The sequence below is a fragment of the Cryptotermes secundus genome, unplaced genomic scaffold (genome assembly GCF_002891405.2).
Source record: "Cryptotermes secundus unplaced genomic scaffold, Csec_1.0 scaffold256, whole genome shotgun sequence".
NCBI lineage: Eukaryota > Metazoa > Arthropoda > Insecta > Blattodea > Kalotermitidae > Cryptotermes > Cryptotermes secundus.
The window spans coordinates 53345-58998 of NW_019723302.1; positions in this window are offsets into that span (position 1 = coordinate 53345).

Here is a 5654-nt window from a genome sequence, read left to right on the forward strand (position 1 = left end):
GAGCGTGGGTTTTATGCAAAAACAAGGGTGTGGGGTGGGACTGCGTGAATAGTGCAAGAGGACGCGGCAGGTTGTTAACTGCATTCCTTTCCTAGAATCTCGTCTAACAGGACCTCACATTGTCTACTTACCCTATAGTGTTCCTGCCTAAACCCAGAGAAGTGCAGTAGCGAAAACATGACAATGAAAAGCATTGAAGCATTTTAAGCATTGAAGAGAAAGTTAAAGTGATTCGTGAAATATTGTGTGTATTGTNTATGTATTCCTACTATTGTATTTTTCAAGTCACAAATACAGTTTATATTCTAAACTGGTCGTTGGAATATTTGTTCCCGATTCCCGCACTCTGCCAACAGTATTTCACTAAAAAATGCAACATTTTAACTCGGTTTTTGGTAGATTTTTAGTGACTAACATAAGGCTACTGTGGAAGTGCCCATTTCGGTTACAACGACATTCGTTTATAATGACACTATTTTTAGGTCCCTTTGATGACGTTACAACCAAGTTCTACTATAATACTTTCATGGTCTGGCCCATTGTGCCAAATGTATATCAAGCTTGCAAAATGAGCTGTGCAAATATAAATATAAATGCTATCAGGTCTAATAAACAACATTCTAAATTCAATTTTGCAGTTGGTTTCTACAGTGTATAATTGAAGAGGAGATTGATCCACAATTGACATTCTTTTCTGATGAGGCATGGCTTCACCTGCAGTGATATATAAATACAAGAAAGTATTGCTACTGGAATTCACCGAATCCACATCTAACTCAGGAAGTATGGCTAGATCCAATGAAAGCTGGAGTCTGGCATGCTGTAAGGGCAACAAGGATTGCGCTACCTGCATTTTTTAACAGAAAAATTGTGAAGAATATGTACAGGTCATTCTCAGACAATTCTTTCGAGAGTTACCAAAGAAGAAAGACTATGACTGGTGTCAGCAAAACTCAGCTACTGCCCACATTGCATGTACGTCTATGCAAGCTTTGTCTGATGTCTTCAGGAACAGAAAAATAAGCACTGGTATTTGACAGGCACGTTCACCTGACCTTAATGCTTTATTTTCTTCTGTGCTTCTATGCAGGGCAAAGTTTAAAACAGTAAACCCCATGAGGAAGAACTAGAAAAAATATTCATAGGGAAATTGCAAAAATTCTGGCACAACAGCTGTAAGGGTTAATCAGAACCCCTTCTGTTGCTGCAAGGAATGTCTACATGTAAGGGGACAGCATTTTCAACACCTTCTGTGAACTGCATACTTCATTCCAAATGTTACTGTCCACAGGCATACTGAGTCATTGGCAAAATTTGTATGCACCTTGCAGCCAGTGGTGCATCAGTCATTGTGAACTGGCCGAAAAAAGTAGGAACCTCCATCTATATGTAGATGTAGAAATTTTCTTTGATGTTCATTAATAACTTTATTTGTGTGTTTAATTACATCCATTGTAGATTCCACTTAACCACCACTGTGTCTATATTTTAGAATGTGTTGCCAATGCCAATTCTTCACTATTGATTTCTACACTTCTTACACATTCTCTGTATCTAATGTTTAGTCACCTTCCTGTCTAACCGAAAATAACAAAAAAATCTGTTATGACAACCAATCACCCAAGATCAGGTACAGAGGCAACTCCAACAGTGTCAGGTATATTAACACTTTGTGGACTGCAATTTAAATATTTAAATCACCCTGGGGAATGGTATTTTTTTACCTACTACCGTAACTTGTGCACTGTTCACTTTAAAAAATATAAAATCTCCTAATTAATTTTATGAACTAAAAATTTTTCAGAACACTTACCAATGCTCCTAGAAGTGCTTGAGAGTGTGATATTTCTGGAAACATTCCCCTTTGTGAAGTGGCATTATGCACTTGCTAATGCAAACAGTCATATTCCTTTTAAATTGTTTCATTTTTGGTCCGTTACACTATCAATCACAAATTGTCAATGAAAATCCGTCGAGTGTAACAACGTTTTTAGGTCACTTACTTATCTCACTTGCCTTACATGTTTCGGTTCAAGAGAAACCATCATCAGAGGCACGTATTACAAACACTTGAAAACACTGGCGTTGTTTAATGTACACAGTATGTAAGCTGCGTGTATGCTATTACAGGTGTCGAAGTGTAAAAGCACAACACTTTCTAGTAGCATTGAATGCAGGTACTACTCTTGCATTCCATCTGAAAATTGCCCTCAAATTGAGCCGTCAATGTTAAAATATTTAAAANGTAAGTGACCTAAAAACATTGTTACACTCGACGAATTTTCATTGACAATTTGTCATATTCCTTTTTTTGCGAACTGCGCAAACACGGCATTGCCTAGAAGGATGCTTCCCCTTGGAATGTTCACTCTTCACAATTGTCACGAGGATATGTTTCTGCATATCACCCGAGAGTCGCCCAGGGGGGTCAAAATGAGGCGTGCGTGGGGTGGGAGTAGACAGGCCCGGTCACACTAAAGACTGTGTCTGCCGCCACCGTGTGGTCTGTAGCCCAGGCTTTTGTCACATTCAGCAGAAATGCCTTGTATTTCAATTCTGAATGAGGGTTTAGACTTTTGAAAACCAAAAATGAATTTAAAATGGCACACTTTATGAGCCACAAGGCAACTTTCTTTGTCCACTTTACTGTTTTCCGAGGAAGAGAATAATAGGCCAAATACTGATCGGCTCTATCAACTCCCTTCATGAACATATACTTGGAAATACAAACAGGCTTCTTTACCTGTCCATGTCTCCTTTGAACATCAACCATGCTCGAATTATGAATTGTGGAAATCATATTCACAACACGAGTATCCCTCCTGGACTGAAGAGGAATATCCCCTTCCTCCTGAATGTGGTTTCACCACGTTTCAGGGATTTACAGTCCTATTTCAGATCTGGAGGAAGGCCTCTGCTCACCCTAATTGTTCCACAAACATGTACTTTTCTTGAAAGTAGGTATTCTGCAGTTACCTCACTGTTATAATAATTGTCTTGATAGACATGGTAATTTTGATCAAGATAGGGTTCCAAAATTGAAAGAATAGTTTCTTGTAATTTCTTTCCTTCACCAGAATAAATTTCTACATTTCCAATATAGCCTGAAGTGCTTTCAGTAACTACACGAACAAGTAGGCCATAATTTGTAAGTTTCCCAATATTATATGTTCGCATATGAAGCCTTCCCCTCCATGGAATCACAGATTCGTCCAAAGACAGTTGGTGGTTTGGCGTACAAACTGTCTGAAATTTCTGAACAAAAAATGTCAATAAGGGCTGAATTTTGAAAAGCCTGCTTGCTGATTGTGGTTGCAGTTCATTATCATTGAAATGCAAACACCACCAAATTTGCTCAAATTTCTTATGGCTCATTTAGTTTGCAGAAAATTGGAATTTCTAAAAATGGATCTGTTGACCAATACTCTTTCAGATTATCCCTCCTTGTATGGCCCATTAGAAAGAATATTGCAAAAAATTTTCTCATTTCTGCTGAAGTGACATCCATCCACTTCAACGCCTTCTAACTTCTGTCATAATGTTCACGGTGTTGGAGATAGTATCTGTCAGTTTCCTGACATAGCATGTCAAAGAAACTATCTCCAAAAGACAGTTTCACTACTTCAGACACTGGCGTTGGGTCCAATGGAAATTGTTTCACCCCTGTATTTCCAGTAAACTGCCCCAAAGCAGGCGTTTTGTCTACTTTTCCCCATGTGGCTGTCACCCCACTGTCACTACCCACACTTTCATCGGAGCTACTTTCACTTCTACAGTCTGTGGCCACAATACTTCCTTGTTCACTGCCAATATCTGAGTCACTATCACTACTTTCACCAGGCACATCAGATAGCTCATCAGAGAGCAAATCAGATATATCTTGTTCTCCGAGAAATTGCTTTCGTCCTTGATCCATATTGCACTACTCACTGACAGCTTGCTATGTACAGCTTGAAGAAATAAAGGCATTTATTTTCCTTTGCAGGGGCATACAGTTACAGCGAGGTCACGTAACTGGTTAGGGTCCTTTCGCACCGAATGAGTCCAGTCCAGTCACGTCAACGCCAGTCCAGTTCAGTCACGTCAACGCCAGTCCAGTCCAGTCATTAGGTTTCATACTGAATACGTCTTTGTCAGTCAGTGATCATTCTTTCTCCTGGCCAGATGGACGTGGAAATGATTGCGTTTATTATACTTAGAAGATTGCAGAGGAGGAGGGAAAGAAGGCGAAAGAAAATGTTTTGGATTCATCCTATTAACATGAAGAGAGATGCATTTGGTACTTTCAAACATCTGTTTCCAGATTTATTAAATGATCCAAGGAAATTTTATAACTACTTTCGAATGAGTAGTGAAAGATTCTATGAGCTAGAAAATATGTTGCATGACTACATAGTGAAACAAAATACAAACTACAGAGCTTCTATATCACCACAGGAACGATTAGCTGTTTATCTCAGGTGAGAATAAAGTTAATACTTGCTTATTTGTTACTCTTTATTGAGAAAAGAAGTATAAAGGCATGGCTCAAAGCTGATAATTTTGAAATTCACATGTTTGAGACAATGGCTGATTAACTACCTGCTGATCTGTCTGGATGGAGAACTCAGAATAGGCCCCAGGTGATGATGATGACCGAGAATATTGATCATATCTTGACTGAACAGAAGATGGATTGGAGGGAAACTGAACAGGGGACGCAGATGTTAATTTATGTCTCAATAATTGTATTACCTCCCCTCTGAACTCTAGATTTTCAAGGGGCCCCAGTTTCTTAATACTAGGAAGTAGACTCTTTAGAAACATGAAATCTGGATCATCATCATCTTGACGTCTAGTGGTCACCTTCTCCAGCATGTTCAGGTACATCTTATCGATGTAATCTTGTCCAGATGCTCCAGGTTTCTTCCGTTTTCTATTCTCTGAGGAAGTATCTTTCGTATTTTGTGACTCAAAATTTTCAGTAGCATTAATTTTAGAAACATTCTGGCTCTCTTCTTCTCCAGCCTCATGACTTTCTTCTTCAGTATTTTGCTGCGACTCTTCTTCCATACTTCCGCTTTCTGTGTTGGGAACGTTTCCCGTTGTTTTCTTGTGGCTGAGACTAACATCCAAAAATGAGAGCAAGGTGAAGAAGGGCCAAGTTATTTTTGAACTATCTGCGGCGGAACCAGATGGTATTGTACTCAGCTTCCTTCTTTCTCGCATATAATTACTTCTCAAATTCTGCCATTTAAATCTGGCCTCCTTATCTGAAAAGACAATACAAATAAAATATGACCCCAATGGAATGATATTTCTTTTTTCTTCTTAGGTATTTGGCCACAGGAGAAACATTTACGTCACTAAGCTACGCTTTTCGTATTGGAATAAGCACCATCCATTATATAATCACAGAAATGAATTCAGCAGTATGGAGAATTCTACAGCCGTTATGTATGCCTGTTCCTACAACACAAAGATGGAACGAAAGTGCAGAATCGTTTAATGAAGTGTGCAAAATGCCTAACTGTATTGGCAGTGTAGACGGTAAACATTGTGCAATAAAATGCCCACCCCATGCAGGTTCACAATATTATAATTACAAACATTTCCATTCTATTATTTTGATGGCAGTTGCTGATGCTCATAGTAATTTTATCATGATAGATGTT